At 42.1% G+C, this 19,947-nt stretch overlaps 1 protein-coding gene across 6 annotated transcripts in view; it reads left to right on the top strand.

The window, feature by feature from the left end:
• Positions 1-19,947, top strand: part of pacs1 (phosphofurin acidic cluster sorting protein 1) — a 72,003-nt gene that overhangs the window by 14,116 nt on the left and 37,940 nt on the right. Inside the window, exon 1 of one of the 6 annotated variants that reach the window (XM_082526228.1) lies at positions 15,553-15,628. The exons of the other annotated variants lie outside the window; for them this stretch is intronic. The gene's annotated coding sequence lies outside the window, so the exon portion shown is untranslated. Of the gene's footprint in view, positions 1-15,552; positions 15,629-19,947 lie in introns of those variants that run through there. 6 annotated transcript variants of the gene reach the window in all.

Genomic DNA, 19,947 nt, shown 5'->3' with positions numbered 1-19,947 from the left:
GTGCCATTATTGATCTCTGGCACCTGCTGTCATAGATTTAGCACAGACATCACTGCCGTGAGGCCTGCCGTGTCACGCGGCTGCTGTTTTTTAAGCTTTTGTAAATGAATACACATGCCCTGGGCCACTTTTTTAAACAGTGTCAGTCTGCTCTGTCAGGTAGAGATGGGGGAATAAAAAAAAAAAGGCACAAAGCTCACAAGTGTCTCGGCCGTTTGGTTTTTGTCACTCGTCAGTGCCACCAATGAAATTCTAGGAATGCCTTAAAGTACAACTTGTACTAATATGGCTCTCACGAGGAGTAATTTAACTAGTTTACATGCACACATGTAGGAGTTGTTGCAAAGCAAACCATTCACAGTACGTAGGCTGTTGGTGTGGTGCCCTCCAACACTTGTAGCGGCGGTTTTTCCGAAAGCTCGCCTTGCACTAGCGGCACTAAAGAAAATGGGCTGAAGTGCCTCTTGTTTACAATTAGAACAAAGATGTCGACACAAGTGCAGTTTTTCTCCGCTGAAAACACGTAAACTAACCTTGATTTTAGAGGGTTTTTTTTGTTGAATGTTCACATTTAATAGCCTGAATAGGCATTCAGTCGGCACAGACTTGAAGGAGAAGGTTTAAATCAAACGATCGGCGTGTTTTCAGCTTCGGTTCTCAGCTCAGTTTTGTATGTTATCAACTCAGGGTCAGACCAAGGTCTATTGATGATATGGCAGTGCTTCTATATTGTGTATCCGCAGAATGTGTAACGTACGTTGTAAACAACAGCCTCTGAGACCTCAGATTAATCAGTCAGATCAATCCAATCCAATTTACAGCTAGTTAAATGTAGAAACATGTGGTAAATACTAAAACTAAGCCTTTTCTTTCTGGATTAACGTTCATATTTTCCAGGGAATTTCTGAATATAAAAAAAATCTCAGTAATTCACTTCACTGCTAAATGTGTGAATGGGTTTTTCCTGCACAACAGTAGCACAACTAGGTGAGTAATTTCTATTTCCCAAAAGCACCTGAAATTTTCATAGTGGTTATGAGTTTTTAAAGTGGAAAGTACTGATCATTTTGTTTGTGTTTTATTGGTGAAGAGTAATAATGAGTGCTGTTTGGAAGTTCCTGCTTTAGTGAGGTTTGCCCTTTCACTTCAACGTCTTTTGTAACTGCTGATAAAGAGGACAAAGACATTACACATGAATGCTTTTTTCCCCCCGAGGTTCATTAAGGATGCAATTTAGGCTCACAGTTGACGCAAAGACCCTCTAAAAACAAGAACTGAAACTTACCAAGACCCTGAATGGGGAGAGAGCCGCAGCTTTAATTTCAGTGGTCACTGGGACGTGTATAAAACCACCATCTGTGGGTGTTGAAATTCTAGTACATGTTTGAAGTCGACGTCAATACCCTGGAAAATACTCGATTCCCTTTTTCATTTCAGAACAATACAAACACCACCATTAATCCAGTCAGCCAGGTTACTATAGTAACGCTTATCATGAGATTTATGGTAACTTGTTTTAATACTTCACTGTTCTTGAAAAGGGAGCTTTACCTCTGGAAATTCCTCAGTGTTGATCAGTGTCGTCTGTTCAGCTGCTAGTGAGGGGAGGGGCTGTGTGTCATGCGGAGGAGGTGAAGACGACTGTAAAGAAGTGTGTGACTGTGGCACTTTGAATGTCATAGTGATATATATATATATATTTATATATATTTATACTTTTGCTTTATTTGTTTAATTTGACAACCTGCTACGTCTGTGTCTGAAGTACAACGTCTTGTAGGGGTGAGTCTCGAGTGTGTGCATTGAACATTGTGCAAATGCTAAGCTAATTGTGGTTATGGTTACAATAAGCTTAGCCCCCCCCAAATAAATATACCTGCCAATACAGTAGGGCTGCTCAATTAATCGAATTTTAATCACGATTACGATCTGGGCTTTCAACGATCATTAAAAATGACTGAGCCGATTATTAGCCCCTCCCTAATTTATCCGCGACACCTTAAAGGCCGGTCCGTGAAAATATTGTCGGGCATAAACCGTCCGTGGCGCAAAAAAGGTTGGAGACCGCTGATTAAGAGGACCCGAGGGAAGCTCGGAAAGCTAAGCAGAAGTTATTTGGAGAGTGACTGCCGTTGGTTGAAAAGAGAGTTTAAAAAAAAAAAACTTCAGTGGTGTTGCACACTATTTTATATTATTTTTTAAAGTCATTGTTAACCCTTTAAAGCTGGTCAGAGCAGCACGCTCCGTTTTGCGTAACTATTGTTAAATCCCTGTAGAACCTGAACCGTGTAAGCTAGCGCAATAATTTGTTTTGCATATGAAACCGGAGGAGTTGTACTTACATCTGATGCCATCAGCTTGTCCTCGGTCACGGTTTCGTTCCACATATAGCTTTGCAAAAATTGCATAAAAAGCGCTTGCAGGAACAAAAACATAATATTCCAGAAACACGCTTTGCCGTTCCTATCAGCTGTTCGTAACACTTCCCACAGTGAAATGATGCACATGCTGTTTTCTTTGCAAATTTGCATCATAGGACTGTTTTTTGTTTTTCCTGCAGTATATAAAAATTGCTGTATCTCCAAAATAAAACTATGAAGACACTCAAAATAAATTTCCTGTGGTGGGAAACTATTTTTTGCAACTTTATTGTATTTAAAGTTTTGAGGGATAAACCTCTTAAATTTCTCCAAGTAGAAATATATGTAAACAAAACAAAAGCGATTTTCAATTTTTTTTGTAGTTTATTGCACTTTTTTGCAATTTATGTAATTACTATGGACTTAATGCATACATATTATTAAAATATGGGCTATAACAGTTGTATTGATGTATAGCAACTTGAAATGCTCCCACAAATGGCACTACAGCATGTAAAAAAATAATATAAGCTCTGGCGGACTTGGTTCTATGGTAGGTCTTAAAGGGTTAAATAAATATCGTCAAATAATCGTGATCTCAATTTCAGTGAAAATAATCGTGATTATCATTTTTGCCATAATCGAGCAGCCCTACAATACAGATATATTTTTGGGTACATAGTTTAACTTGTTGTGAACTTCATCTGTGCCCTTGCGTCAGTCTCTGGTTGGCTGTGCCGTGGCTCTCTCTTTGGAAAATTTACATTTTCAGTAATGATCGTTGTTGGATTTATGTGGCCTTGTTTTTTTTGTTTTGTTTTTATGAACACACATGCACACACACACGAATCCCACAACACCTCTTGAAGGCGCCATAAGTTTTGTGTCGTCATTGTTTGTAGCGTTCTGCCGGTTTCACTAGCTGCTATTTGTCACCATTGCTGAGAAAACCCCTCATACATTTCCACAAGCCATGTGTTTAAAAAGTCACAAAACGTGTTGTAACTGTACTGTTGTTGATGATGATGATGAAGACTTTTTTGTTGTTGTTGGTTTTTAAGCAGGAGTGATTGGCTGTGTGTTTTGTTGCTTGTTTTTTTATGAGTGTGTTTTGGTTCAGTCCAGATGCAGAGCATTATGTTAGTGTGCAGATGGCAACGCTGGACCCCGGGACATACACATGCTCATGTTTATTCAGCTCTATGAGTGACCTGCTCTTTTCCTTACCTCCTCACAACACAGCACCGTAACCATAATCCGTGACAACACGTTCACCTTCACTTTCTCCCACGGGTTCGCCTGCTCTACTTCTTTCCTTTTTTTTTTTTTTAAATCTGCATTTTGTTTCAACTTGATCACCCAAAATTATTCTGCTTTGAGGAAATTTCATTCTCTTCCATCAACTTCTCTGAACACTGGTGGCCTAACCAAACCTTTTTGGTGATTGTTGTTGTTTGCCCCCACCTGGGCTGCCAACACTCTTCACAGTGAACTCCTTCCAAAACGAGGCAGCAGCCACCCACGTTTGGAATATGCGTACTAGATGGCCTAGTATAAAACATCAAAAACGAAAGGTCTGCCCACCTACATGCAGTCACACACTCAAATAACTCCCCTGCTGTGGGTAAAAACACACACTCTAGAGCCATGACGGAATTTTGATGAGCACTCTGGCCCCCCCCCCCACACACACACACACACACACACACACACACACACACACACACACTGTATATATACATTTTACTGTTGAGGAGGAATAATTTGTATTCTGCTTTCAGAATAAATATGAGTCAGAGCAACCGAAAACTCACCGAGGGGCACACATAGTTGCTCATGCATGTAATGCATACAGTATTACCCATGCGGTGTGCACACACACACGCGCACACACATCATAACCGTGTTATGTACTACCTGTAACCTACTTATGCCAGTGCGCACTCACCCACTCTATTTCTCTGCTTCTCCCACACAGTCAGACTGACACATACATTTACCACATGCATGCACACACACACACGTGCTGCAAGACTAATGTGCTTACTCATCAATGCAAGCGCACATGCATGCGTAGGAGATCAGGGCACCGTAAGTAGACACAGGCAGGTTTGAGAGGAGAGCAGGAGAGGGTGTGTGCGTGCGGGAGATAACCAGCATGTAGAGCTGCTTAGAGGGTGGAGATAGCTGATTGTCAGAGGCTCACAAAGCACATCAGAAAAGATTTCTTTTCTTCCACTTGTTGAATTGAAACGTGTGCAGATGGCGATTTTTCCATCTGATGTCGCACTTTGAGATTACTGTAATGGGTATGATGCTGGTGTAGGCATAGCAGTCTCCATCAGAGTCATCTCCTGAGTTGAAGCATATGGATACTGTTGCATCAAAGTGTGGTGTATGCTTGGGGCGAGGAAAAACAATCACTGATGCTCTACAGGGTGGAGCAGGGCGTTGGAGCTGCCGCCTCAGAGCAGGAGGGCTTCTGTTTGAACTCTGCTAGCTGGTTGGGGGTCTTCCTGTGTGGAGTTAGCATGTTCTCCGTGTCCTCCACAGTCCAAAGACATGCATGTTTGATTAACTATTGAAGTATGTATAGTTACAAAAGACGTTGAAGTGAAAGGGCAAGTATAGGACCAATTCTGTTTACATTATACATGCTTCCCTTAGGCAGCATCATTAGAAGACATAGCATACATTTTCACTGCTATGCAGATGACACCCAGCTCTATCTGTCCATGAAGCCAGATAACACACACCAATTAGTTAAACTGCAGGAATGTCTTAAAGACATAAAGACCTGGATGGCCGCTAACTTTCTGCTTCTTAATTCAGATCAAACTGAGGTTATTGTACTCGGCCCTGAAAAGCCTAGAAATATGGTATCTAACCAGATTCTTACTCTGGATGGCATTACCTTGGCCTCCAGTAACACTGTGAGGAACCTTGGAGTCATTTTTGACCAGGACATGTCCTTCAATGCACATATTAAACAAATATGTAAGACTGCGTTCTTCCATTTGCGCAACATCTCTAAAATTAGAAATATCCTGTCTCAGAGTGACACTGAAAAACTAGTTCATGCATTTATTACTTCCAGGCTGGACTACTGTAATTCATTATTATCAGGATGTCCAAAAAACTCGCTGAAAAGCCTTCAACTAATCCAAAATGCTGCAGCAAGAGTCCTGACAGGGACTAGAAAGAGAGAGCATATTTCTCCTGTTTTGGCTTCCATTCATTGGCTTCCTGTTAAATCCAGAATTGAATTCAAAATCCTGCTCCTCACATACAAGGTCTTAAATAATCAGGCCCCATCTTATCTCAATGACCTTGTAGTACCATATCACCCTATTAGAGCACTTCGCTCTCGCTCTGCAGGCCTACTTGTTGTTCCTAGAGTATTTAAAAGTAGAATGGGAGGCAGAGCCTTCAGTTTTCAGGCCCCTCTTCTGTGGAACCAGCTTCCAGTTTGGATTCAGGAGACAGACACTATCTCTACTTTCAAGATTAGGCTTAAAACTTTCCTTTTTGATAAAGCATATAGTTAGGGCTGGACCAGGTGACCCTGAATCCTCCCTTAGTTATGCTGCAATAGACGTAGGCTGCCGGGGGATTCCCATGATGCATTGAGTTTTTCCTTTCCAGTCACCTTTCTCACTCACTATGTATTAACAGACCTCTCTGCATTGAATCATATCTGTTATTAACCTCTGTCTCTCTTCCACAGCATGTCTTTATCCTGTCTTCCTTCTCTCACCCCAACCGGTCGCAGCAGATGGCCGCCCCTCCCTGAGCCTGGTTCTGCCGGAGGTTTCTTCCTGTTAAAAGGGAGTTTTTCCTTCCCACTGTTGCCAAAGTGCTTGCTCATAGGGGGTCATATGATTGTTGGGTTTTTCTCTGTATCTATGAAGCGCCTTGAGGCGACTTATGTTGTGATTTGGCGCTATATAAATAAAATTGAATTGAATTGAATTGAATTATGTCTGTGAACATTAAGGGTTGTCTGTCTCTCAGTGTTAGCCTTGCATTGGACTGATGAGCTGTCTGGAGTGTGTCCTCCATCTTGCCCAGAGACAGCTGGGATGGGCTTCTGAGTGGCTGGAGTGGTGGGGCTTAATAGGCTGTTAAGAAAATGGATGGAATGTGTTGCATCACTTCCACTTGCAGCACAGTTATTGATAATAGTTACATAATTACATAGTTATTGATGGTGGAGCAAGGTGAGCAAGCATAGGCTCACATGGGAGGACACAGTAGATCATACTGATGTGCGCAGATATCACAGTGAGGTCAATAAACACACTATTCTTCTGTTTTATCCTACCTTTTTAAGACCGTTGCTTTTGTCACACGTTGACTTGTAGGTTATGGTCATGACTGGTATTCAGCGTCGCAGAGCCACTGTACTGTTTAATTAAATGCCAAGTATGGTTATAGTGCCACACATGAGTTACTGTGAATCCCACCAGGAGCACTGAAACGTTTTGAGGCCAAGATGGAAAACTTGCCAAGGGAATGTGTTATAATCCAAACATGAGTTTAACAAGTGCTTAATGGTTATTTTACGCTCGTCACAGACGTCATTGCATCAGATGCATTTGAGCTGATGTCACAATCACTTAAGAAGTTCTATTGGCACAAAGCGTGGGACTAATGGGGACAGTATACTAAACATTTTATTTTATAGCTAATTATTTTGGGGGTTTGTCTAAACAGTGTTCTCCTTCTGCAGCGATTGCTGTTATAGAAGCAGATTTTAATGCCAGTATTTAAACATCAGCAGTTTTTCCTGACATTTTCTACGGGTCGTTATTTATTAACTCTGCCCGACTGTTCTCAGATCAGCTTGTTGTTGTGTGTCTATTGTAAGAGGCAAGTTGGATTTTGCCCATTGGTGGACAAGCTTTGCAACATGAACAGTAATATTGTGGTTGAAGGGTGCTTCTCTCATCTCTTTACTTTCATTTTCATTCATTGGCCATCTTAACACGATCACAGACTTTAGAGGGAAAACCAGCACACCGCAGACCACGGCCTGTCTGTGTGAGGATCTAAACGTATTCTACGCTAGATTCGACACAGCGAACACCATGAGACCGGACAGTGTGCGCACCGCGGATGACGTCAGTGCGCACACTGTGTCTGAGGAGGATGTGCGGAAGTGCTTCAGGAAGGTGAACGCACGCAAAGCTACTGGTCCGGACGGGATTCCCGGCCGCGTCCTCAGGTCATGCGCGGCTCAGCTGGCTGGAGTGTTCACGCACATCTTCAACCTTTCCCTCTCTCTGTCTGTAGTCCCAGCCTGCTTCAAAATGGCCACCATCGTCCCTGTACCCAAATCCTCCACCATCTCCTCATTGAACGACTGGCGACCTGTAGCCCTGACCCCCATCGTAAGCAAATGCTTCGAGAAGCTGGTCAGGGACTTCATCTGCTCTGCACTACCCGACTCACTGGACCCTCTACAGTTCGCATACCGCCACAACAGGTCCACTGATGATGCCATAGCCCTGACACTACACACTGCCCTGTCACACCTGGAGAAGAGAGACACGTATGTGAGGATGCTGTTTGTAGATTACAGCTCAGCATTCAATACCATCGTTCCCTCGAAGCTGGACAGGAAACTGCAGGATCTAGGACTGAGCAGCTCCCTCTGCAGCTGGATCCTTAGCTTCCTGTCTGACAGACGCCAGGTGGTCAGACTGGGCAGCATCACCTCATCCCCCATCACACTGAACACTGGTGCTCCACAGGGGTGTGTACTGAGCCCTCTCCTGTACTCACTCTACACCTACGACTGCACAGCCACTAACAGCTCCAACATCATTGTGAAGTTTGCGGACGACACTACAGTGGTGGGTCTTATCACCAACGGTGATGAGACGGCTTACAGGGAGGAGGTCAGCACCCTGACCCACTGGTGTCAAGACAACCATCTCACCCTCAACGTCGCAAAGACAAAGGAGTTGATAGTGGACTTCCGGAGGTGCAGAGAAGTACACACCCCCATCACCATCAACGGCGCTGCTGTGGAGAGAGTGAGCAGCTTCCGGTTCCTTGGCGTACACCTGGCTGAGGATCTTACGTGGTCAGTACACACAAACAAAACAGTGAAGAAGGCCCAGCAGCGCCTCTTCTTTCTCAGGAGACTGAAAAGATTCGGCATGAGCCCCCGCATCCTCAGGACCTTCTATCGCTGTGCCATTGAGAGCATCCTCACTGGATGCATCACCACCTGGTATGGCAACAGCACCGCCTACAACTGCAAAGCTCTCCAGCGAGTAGTGCGGTGCTCTGAACGGATAATTGGAGGTGAGCTTCCCTCCCTCCAAGACATCTACAGGAAGCGGTGCCTGAGGAAAGCGGGGAGGATCATCAAGGACTCCAGTCACCCCAGCCATAAACTGTTCAGACTGCTTCCATCAGGAAGGAGGTTCTGCAGCATCCGGTCCCGTACCAGCAGACTGAGAGACAGCTTTTTCCATCAGGCCATCAGACTGCTGAACACGTCATAGACACCTCAGCTTCACTACTGGAACTTCAACATTATGCACTCCACACTGTATATAAATGCCACTTGTTTTGCACATATTCAACTCTGTATATTTTATATATTTTATTATTATTATTATTATTATTATTTTATTTTATTTTTTTACTATTTAATTTGTAAAAATGTGTATACACACACACACACACACACACACACACACACACACACACACACACACACGTAGGAAAATATTTAGTATACGCATCCAGAAATGCATACACTATTATATATTGTACATATATTTATTAGTTTCAGGTTGGCCATTCTTGTATTTTGCTCGTTTGTGTTGTTGTGTTTGCACATCTCTGTTGCTTGTGGGGCTCGCACACAAGAATTTCACTCGCATGTGCTGTGCCAGTGTGCCTGCACATGTGATGTGACAATAAAAAGTGATTTGATTTGATTTGAAAAAAAAAATGCTGATGAATGTGCAGATAATGATAATATTGGGATGCTGATAAATCGGTTCTAAAAAGTGACGGTAAAACTTTAAACAGGATTCCCCTAATGTGATGGCTGTGAATGCTACAGTGTTGACTTCTTCTGTAAACACTTTACTGAAGAGCTTTTGGTGGTTTGGGCAAAACTTTAAGTATATTTTGCAAATTCTGGTCGTTTTAAGTGTCTTGACAGGAGATTTCTGGAGGATGTGCTCACTGGCCTGTGAGTGTGCGGTTTCACGCTCAGATCTGCTCTTTGCTCATTTTCATCTTGGTATTTGAGTCCCATTAAGGGGCTGATTACTGGTAAATAACAAGTTAGCCAATAAAGCCTTTTCATTACTTTACGCAAAGTAAGCCTTCATCAGTTCTCCCCTGATCAACAAGCTGTGTAATGGATACTCTGTTACTAAATGACCCCAAACCAAGTTTTACATTCATGCACATTTACTGTTAGCCATGATGTACAACACAGCATCCTTGCAACTGCAGCTACATCTTATTAATAGCTTCTCCTCGCATAGATGGAGGATGTGATTTGTCGTTCTTGTCAATTAAGGCGGTGAGATAAGCGTTTTACGTCACTGTGCTCGGGTATTACGCTGCTCAAGCTTTTGTTGTCATCTTGTGGTAATGATCTATTTCCTCTTGTGAAGAACTTTGAGCTCAGTAATTGGGGCAACAGTGGTGTGCAACAACAACAAACAAAAAGAAAAAACCAGAGCGTAACCACCGCAGACACAGCGGACGTGCAGATGCATGATGTGATGTGCTTGTTAGACCACTAAACCATGAGGACGCCCCAGTTATTCTGCTGCTGCTGCTGTAAACAGCACAGAGGTCCCACTGCCCAGGACATTCATCCTGTTAATTAATGAGGGTATTTGGCACAATCAATTTAGCTTTGTAGCTCATAAACCAAAAGACCGTCAGCACAGCAACCAGGCAAGAATCGAAACCAAAATAGACACGACCGAGAGAGCCAGGACGTGTGGAGTGTGGGCCGGACTGGAACGTGACCAAACGACTGAAAATCCGATGTTGGTATCAACTGTGGAGGGGAAAAACAAACCCATTAAAAACAAGAGGAGAGGAAGGAGGAGCTGCGTGATGGGATGGAAGGAAACAGAGGCGCTATCTGATGAGACAGATGGAGAGGATGGAGAATCGCCGATTGCCAGAGGAGAAATGGAAAAAGCCTCGGATGGAGAGTGGGAAGTGGGCAGGAGATGAGAGGCAGAAGGAGAGAGAGAGTCCTGCTTTTTGTTGGCGAACAGTGTTGGACAGCTTGAAGGAGATATGAGAAAAGAGGGGGAAATGAGGAGTATGCAGAGGAGTGCACGCTTGCAGGAGGTCCTAATGCATTACGCCAGTGTGACTGTGACCCAGCTGTAAAGAGCCTGCCATCCTTTGATGGAAGGGACACACCTTCAGAATGGATTGATTAGGTTTACACTGAAACCCACCTAAACACTCAATTTAAGGCAATTATTGATAGAAGCAGTTTCTGCCTGTTTCTCTCATGCAAACTCATGCATGCACACACATGGAAAAGGGAAATGCCACAGAGGAGGAACAGATTGACGGCTTCATTTTGCATCTAATATTCCTGAACAGAATATTCAGGTTTTTAAAAAAGGAGGGAAAAAAGTCTCTTTAATCGCCAAGCTGATCCTCAGTAGGTGCTCTGCACTCGCGCGTCTCACAGCACATTTAATTATAGCCCCTTACTTAAAAAGCACTTCTCCCAGATTGTCGCAAAAGCTCCTGAAACTAAAACAACAAAAGCAGACGTGGACGGAAAGATTAGGACGACAAGAGGCCGCCGTCTCTCCCAGAGCCCATTAGCTGATGAAAAGTAGCTTAGTATTACTGTTTTTATTTATTGAAAACAGTAATACTTGTGTGCCAAGGTGAGGTTCGGCTCTATTAATGTTGAACCTTTTTTGGTAATTTATAAAGCTTTTATAGCGCGTTGAGAGTCGCTGTTAAATGAAAGCTATGGACGGAACGTATTTATTTTCAGCGGGATGTTATTTCTGTGACTTCTTCTCTTTGTTTTTGCCATGTTGCTCACTCTCATTCCTCCATCAGCCCTTTGCAAGACAAAACACACTCTGAATTTAAGTGTTCACAGGGGAACGAATGAGCCACAGACTGAAGTTGGAATTCAAGAACGATTTAAAGCTATTGCGTTATTTTTTTTCGTCTTATTTTTCTATAAAATTGTCTACATATGTATAGTCCGGCTGCTTTCTTATTCACAAAAGGTTGACACAAAGGGTTGTGGGAGCTCCACGTGTTTGAAAACATTTTTATTACTCTGGATGCCCTTCCCGGTGCAATCCCAAAGGGACTTATGTCTACTTCTGGGATTGAACCTGGAAGATTAGGCGACTGTACTTTAGAGCCCTCTGCATGTCCGTGTCAACTACATTAAAACAAGCCATCTGATTTCCATCGTCTGGTCATTGATGGCTTTTCTTTGCATATAGAGCAGATTTGCATATAGAGCAGGGGGATGGGATCTGTGTCAAAGCCAGGTGTGAACTTGGCCTAGATATTACAAATCTAACCTAATGAGTTCAGTAGCCCTCAAAGGTGTGATGCATCAGTGGGCTGGTTCAGAAGAAGTATAGGCCACATTAACGCCTGTGACTTTAACACTTGACCCTGATTAAAGACACTTGGTCCTTCTAAAATGCCAGATGTGTTAGCGGGACATGGAGGACTGCATTTTTCTGCTTTCCTCTTTTGATTGGCTCATTTTTGTTGGATGTTTAAGCCTGATCACAATAAGAAGTTTTAATAGAGATGTCAAGAATCTGCTTCAAGGTCAAACTATTTTGTGTGATTGATGTCCTACATACATTACTGCTAACATAAAATCTGATTTCATTTGGAGATTAAAGATTTTGTAGACATTAAATATATCCATGTTTGAATGTGATCTGTTGACTCACTGATGGGCAGTGATGTCAGAGGTTGAACAGTCAGAGGGATGGGGGAACTGTTGGAAATCAAGACGATGATTATCTTGTTTTTAATGCTTTAAGTCAGTATTATGATAAGACCTATGAGAGCGCGCGCCTGTGTGTTCAGTTTGGGCCATGCAGCCTGTATTCTGCAGGGAGGATGTTAACAGGCGCCTAACCTTTGACCTGTCTGTTGTTGTGTCTTGATGCATGCTTAATAATCCAGGAAAGGAAATCCCAAAAAGCTGATTCAGTTCATCTGAACATGCAGCGTTTTCACATGAACTGAATCTGTTATTGGTGGGAAACCACCAGATGTTAGGACAACAGAAAAGCTCACCGACCTCTAATCTAGTGCCATCTTCATTCGATCAATACGCACTGTATTCAAAGCACTGAATTAGTGCCACGCTCTCCTGCTGCTCATTTCCTTAAAAAATATAAAACATTTTCCCTTCTCTCTCTATTTTTTTCTGTCTTCCTTCCTCATTTTCTACGTGCTAAATAGTAAAGCATTCATGCATATTGATCAGCTGGACCATAATTAGCCTCCTCTGTGTGCATGTTTGCTTGCCTCCCTGGCTGTAATGAGCAGGCAGTGCTATCAGTTTGTAATGTGTGTCAGCGGGATTGGACGCCGTTTGGACAAACACTGATAAGATTTGAATCGGGACAGCTCCGACTGCGACTGACTACAGATGATATGCCAGCAGGCTGCTGCTGCTGTTTGTATGTTGACTCAGAGCACATCATCCAGACGTTTCCCTTGGCTGAAACTGTTGCTACTGCGTGAGGCTGAATCAGACTGTAGGTCTAGCAGGAAATGCAGATCTTAGAAATGTCTACATTTAGTTATAAGTGCTTCCCTGGTCGGTAGAGCCAGTTTAGAGCTGTACAAATTTGGTTTGTGGTGTATAATAAATACCGAACCCAAATGTCACATTTTTAGTTGCCGTATCTCTAAATGACTCACGAGAATAGAAACGAGTGCAGCTTTGATTCTTTTGACAACCAAGTTGTTCATCAGATGAAACCACGACATGTCCAGCTCCGTGAGTCAGACGATGTCAAATGTGCTTCCTCCCACTTGCAGCCGATATTACATTTTCTGAATATAGCTTTTTATTTTTGTTGAAATGTCAAGCGTTCAGCCTCTGTGGAAATCATAAAAAAAGTTTGATCTTAATAAAGATCAAACCACCTACTTAGAAAAATTCAATGAAGGTCTTCAACAGAACCTTTAAAGGCTGGAGCTAAAGAAGCTGTTTTTAACCTTAAACTAATTAATAATGCATAATGAGTCAGCTGCTGAGAACTGGTCTCGGGAACATCTGATGACATTGTGTACTGCTGGTAACGATGATGACTCTGGCAGATTTAAGCTTCATGACATGGTGTTGTGTCAGAAAATGGGTACACTGGTTGTAATGGAATAGAAATGTTCAGCAGCAATACTCAGGCCGGCTGTGGGTTTTAGTTGGTGCTCTGTTGGCACTAAGAGTGCCAAAGTGTGCCCTTACATCATTACGCAACCAGCATCAGGCTAAAGTGGTAGGAAGAATCTATGCTTTAAGGTGCAACCTGTGGTGCATTCAGAGATGCTCTTCTGCATTCCTCGGTTATAACAAGTGGTTATTTGCGTTACCGTTGCTTTCTTATCAGCAAAGCAGTCTGCCAACTCCCTGCTGACCTCTTACATCAATTTTTAACCCAGAGAGCTGCTGCTCACTGGATAGTTTCTATTTTTCACTTTTTTCAGGCCACTCTCATAGTGGTCTGAACTATAGTGAGGTCTGTGTGGAAAAATTACATAAATCACATATCTTCCTTATTCTGATGCTCAATTTGAACTTCAGCAGGTCGTCTTCATCATGTCTACATGTCTAAATGCACTGAGTTTGTGCTCTTAGATGTGTTAGCGATAGGGCTGCCACAAACGATTATTTTGATAGTCGACTAGTCAGATCATCATCCATTGTACGTAAAACGTACAGCTTATTGCACCAGCAGCATCTTCTCTTATATAACTATCATTAGCTTACAGCTTTAAGTGTTTAAGGTATGTGCTAACTAAAAATAAAGACAAGCTGATAGTTTATTAAATTTTAATGAAATTTGCAGTTTGTTTCGGTGAAATTTAATAAACTCAGCCGTCTGCTCCTTGCTACCTAAAATATAACAGGACACTGGAGTATATTCTTGACCATCTCACACTTCTGATAATCAGCTGTCTGCTTGACGTTTATTCAGCTGTGTAAAAACTATAACTTTAATCTCAGCCAAACCGATTTACTCAGGAACAAATAAAATACTGAAAAAAGCCAAACAATAACATTTTTAAGTTGTCTAAGTGACTTATATATATGTTTAACCTGAGTAGCGAAAGACGGCGGTGGGTTTGAAAATGATTGGTCAGGAGTCCGGTGTTCTCACGGCTCTAGTGAGCCTTGCCCCTGGCTAGCTATCGAGCTAGTGGGTAACAGACGTCTCCGAAAACGTCGGAGCGCTTTTGAAAGTATGCGGTGTCTTGATAAACTGAGCAGATGTTTGAGGTTTACACAGCTACATTCTCGCCTGAAAATATGTTAAACGTTTATTTTGTGACCCAGAAAGAATAATAAGAGTAATATTAAAACTACGTAAGTAGCTGCCGCCATTGTTGGAACCTGAGCTGGGCTGCGCTATGAATTCTGGACACAGCTTCTTCTTCTTCTTCTTCGAGGTTTAACGGCAGCTGGCATCCTTCTTCATGCAGTGCTGCCATCTTCTGTTTCAGTCCTCTTAAATCCTACTACTTATTCCTGCGTCTTTTGGGATCTTACAAAGCTTCAAACGGCGCGTCGACTATTAAATTTGTCGTCGACGATTTCGATAGTCGACTAATCGTGGCAGCCCTAGTTAGCGAGCCATGAGAGTGCAGTTACAGAGGGTTTAAAGGATTTCTGTAGTCTGTTTCTTCTGGCTGCAAGACAGTTTTCTCCCAGGTGATTAAGAAAATGTCCTAAAAAATGAGTTGATCTTTGTAAAAAACAAAACAAAAAAAACCAAACAAACCCCAAAACACTGACTCTCCTGTGCACATTAAAAAAATCAAATGTATTCATTCTCTAACAAAGTACATTGTGCAAAAACATGTTTCCTTCCTGCTTATTGCTGCTGTATTGTTTGTTTATTGTAATGTTACTTGAGCACTGGTCTGCTGCACCACTGTGGGCGAGGATGGAGGAAGCTTCAGCCTCAGTGGAGTCTGACTGCTGCTGTGACCAGAATGCTAATCATCTGTGCAGGCTAAGGGCGGTATAGGCTATAAACACACACACACACACACGCACACACACATGCACACACACCTGCACAAACTCACTGCTCTGTCTGTTGGTTTGGGTCCAGCCCATCTCCACCTTAAAGCAATCATCTCTCCTAATTGAGTGACGTCTTGGACACCCAACGTCATGCTTCACCCCTTCCCCGCTTTTCCCCGAAAGGCCCGCCTTCTCCAGCTGCTAATTGGCTGTCACAGACCTGTCAGAGGGTCACGGATAAGAAGTAGAGCAGGATGCAGAGCTTTATGACTCACTCTGCAGGCTGGTTGATCTGAGTGATGGTTTCATAGGAAAGAACTGTCTGTATGTTAGCATGATCCCTTTTGTTTTATAACCAAATATTTCTGTTATACTTGAGTAAATTCAACTGAAACATTAGAAGAGTAGATGGTATTTGTTGTCGGGGTTAATGATATTAGTCGGTCATGTTCGTGCATTATATCAGGCTGGTTTCCACAGATGACTCCAATGGTGTAGCCTAAATTAACTGTGCTTTAAGGGTGTGTTTGCAGAGGTTCCACCTCTGTAGGTCTTTTTGATGTGTTTTGATACATGTGTTTATTTAAATTCACTGTATTTTATTTTCACTGTATACAGTTTTATTGTCCGCAGTGCGAACGAGTAGCTACTTTTGGTAGCGGTGTGGACGCGTCTTTCTTATGTTACCTTATTTTTCTACCAGTTCTTCTACTCTAATTTAGTTGTACCTGCCTTTTTAAGGCTTGTTTGATTTAAAAGGCCTGGATTTTTTTTAAGTATTAAAAACTAACAAATGGGTAATAGATGCTAATATTAGCATAAGTTTTCTAGTAACGTTTTTTTTTGGTTATTTCTAAAGCCAAATAATATCTTTGATTGCCTTAGACTGCAGTTTTGTTATTGCTACTGCTAGGGTTATTGCTATTGCTAGGGTATCAGTATTGTTAATGAACATTTTTAAAAATATCTAAAAACTTTATGAAACAAGCGCTGCTTAAGCTAGCTAGCACTATCGACAACCGTGCTATAAAAGAAATGCTAATTCAGTCCTTTTATAAAGTCTTTCAGTAATCATTTACATTAGCTGGTATTTTCAGACATAACATTTTATAAATTAAGTATTTTGAGAGTACATTAAACAAAACTTGGCTATTTTTAAACTGTTTTCTTTTCCTAGCATATTTTACCTCAACACAGTAAATAACTGCACTGAGTATCTTTGACCACAGCCAAGATGAAATTGAGTAAAAATCCTCATTTCAACCTGCATCTAGTAATGATTTAATGATTGTAGACTTTAACTATTCTGAGGTGTGTGATGTGTGGAAAAAGTGAACCACCAAAATAAATGAGGGTATAATAGGACGCTCTTGTGGCATAAATAGGGTGCAGACTTGTGGACCAACACTTTCTGACTCAGACTTTCTGCAGCGTTTCCAAGTAGAATAATTTCCGGCTAATGAAGGTTACCTTGCATTGTTATTTTTGATGAGTCACACACCCCACACACACATGCACGAGCAAATACAAAGTATTGACTGAGCGGCGCTTGATTCCTCCAATCTATCCGTCTATTTATATTTCCAGACTAAAGCTCCCCGCTGTGCCGACACACTCTTCCTTTTGTCGTAATAGCACACGGTGTGAGTTTGAGACCTGTTTTTCAGACGAATTATGCTGTTTTCATCTTAATATAAAAGCAAAGAGAAAAAAAATTGATTCGCTCTTCAGAGCTGTTGACATCTTTACAGGCTGCATCCACTCAGCCAAGCGCTATTTTAAGACTGCTGTTAGTGAAAAACCAAATGCTTGTTATTTCTGCTGCCTGTAGAGTCCACGCAGTGAAATATGTTCTCTCTCTTTCCATTCATTCTCTATCTTCTGTCTCTTTTTGTTTACATTCTGTTCTGCGTCTGCGTATGTGTGCTCTGGATTTCATGCACAAGTTATTTTTAATGTCTTTTGTTCCTCTGCGTATATGTAGGACGTGTGTGCGTGTTTCTTTAGTGTATGAGAGTTGGCGATTATTGAAGACCTTGAGATCAAAACATACCCTTGTGAGGTTTTACAACACCTCCCACATTCACATGCTCAAAAACACACAGAAACACTTTCAAAGTCACATAGGCAGGAGGCAAAGATCAAAGTCCATTTTTTTTCTGGCCTTTACCTTTGGATAACTGGTTTTGTTTTTTCCCTCCTCTATCTCCAGGGCCTTTTTTCTTTCTTTCTGTTTTTTTTAAGTGTGTGTTTGTCCACAAATCCATGTCCATAAATCAGCCAGCAGCAAAGTGACAGGGGATAAGAGGTGAAGGCTGATATGAAAGCAGAAGCCAGAGACATTTTTTTTTTAAATTGACTGGTTTATTTTTCCCAGTAAAGGCTACTTTTAACTACATCTCCCAGCACCTTTTCGCAAGACTCACATCAGGGCACTCAATGTTTAAGAAGTCTGAATTTTGACTCTTCAAAATTGTGAAATATCAGAGCTGTATCTGATTTTTAGGACCACATGAAAGTGCGCTGCTTCAGAATTAAAAAGAACACGGGCGATTTCATTTGTGCTGCTCGCGCTTTGATGGAAAATCAGATCTGAGCGACAAAAAAGATCAAGCTGAATGTGAAATCGGGTGTTTAACACAAAGCCGCTCTGATGAAATACTCTCATGTGATTGAGCTCTTAGCTATGCCCATAACATGTGTCATCAACTTCTCTTTCTGGTTTTGTGCCAGTAGTTGGTTTCTGTGGGTTTTTAAAGTGCTTTAAGCAGCTTTTGTGAACGATATGTTCTTTTTTTTTCTTTGCCTTTTTTTGAGGAAATGCCATGTTTTGGTGGTAATGTGAATGGCAGTTATTAGGAAAGGTGCGTTCAGGTGTTCCTGGGAGGTGGTGGGAAATTCAGAGTAACCACAGAAATGGGCGTGGCCCGCTGTAGCATCAGGCTGTTCTGTTTTTGTGCTTCCTTCTATGACATAACATATAATACACAGCCGTCAGAGTTCATAAATCACAGTCAGGTGACTGAGTGTTTTACACATATATATTAGTTTACTATGCTTCTTTAACCATCACTTTAATGATTTTATATGTAATTTTGCATACCATATAATGCTGCAGTGCTGCCAGGCATCACATGCCTAGATTTCTATTCATAGTCTTGATTTTGTTCATTACTTTTCACAAGATGCATCAGCTTGTTGCATTGTTTATGTATATCTATCTATTACTCTATAGTAACAGAGTAATAATATTAATCTTGTTTTATTAGCTCATCCAGCCAAAGGGCTGGTGAGCTGCTGCCAAGGTGAGGCGTCTGTCATCTATCCAAAAGATCCAGAGGAGCTACCACTGGATAATGAGTTTATATAATGACCAGTGATAGCACAGGTCATCTTTACACAGTAAGTCATTCTTGTACTACACAGGAAAACCTCAAGGATAGTTTCTTTTTTTTATTGACGAGGATTTTTGTGCTTAAACTCAGTTTTCAATCTCGAGTTTTCGATTAATTATCCCCAAATCCTCCTGATTGTGATGAAATCTCTGCTCTTAGAGATGATAGAAATATTCATCTGATCAATACACATCTCACTCTGTGTGTGTGTGTCTGTGTGTGTGTGTGTGTGTGTGTGTGCGCGCGCGCGTGTGTGTGTTGCACTGTGTTGAAAATGGGCATTTTGCCCTGCTGTGCGTCAAGGACAGACTAATCCATGTAACAGAATGATAATAAAGAAGAAGGGCACGACTCTTAGTCTCCCCCCCCCCCCCCCCCCCCCCCCCCCCCCAAACAGATCAGGCCCTGCCATCGATCACCATTACTGAGAGGTGGAGGCAACGCCACGTTACTTAAGAAAGGAGATTGGGCGCAGCAGTGAAAAGAGTGGAGTTGAGTTACAGTTATGCGAGCAAGGGAGAAGGAGAGCAGCTGTCCTTAAGTAGGAAGCAGGAGGAGGTGAGCTGTAGGAAGGGAGGAAGGATGAAGACCATTAAAGAATAGAAAATTAGCAGGAGAAGTCACATGGTCACACGGAAGGGAAGGGTTTAAAATAAAATGCTCGATGTGAAGGTCGGTGCAAGGGCGGCTCTTTTCTTTCTGCCGTGTGTACTTAGCATGTTATTTTCCTTGCGTGACACGGCAAGGTCACACCGCTCATGACTGACTGTCGTCAAGGAAACCATAGGTACCTTCCTCCTTAAAGAAGCAGACCTTTTATACCCACGCACGTTTAGACGCTCGCAGCCTCATGTGCCGAAGCCACATCCTGACATTAGTGAAATCCTCATTTGTGTGTATTGCTTTCATTTGTTGATAA

Source organism: Aulonocara stuartgranti (genome assembly GCF_965226115.1).
Source record: "Aulonocara stuartgranti genome assembly, chromosome: 3".
Lineage (NCBI taxonomy): Eukaryota > Metazoa > Chordata > Actinopteri > Cichliformes > Cichlidae > Aulonocara > Aulonocara stuartgranti.
Note: the sequence above shows the minus strand (reverse complement) of the source record. Positions and strands in the feature narration are given on the sequence as shown.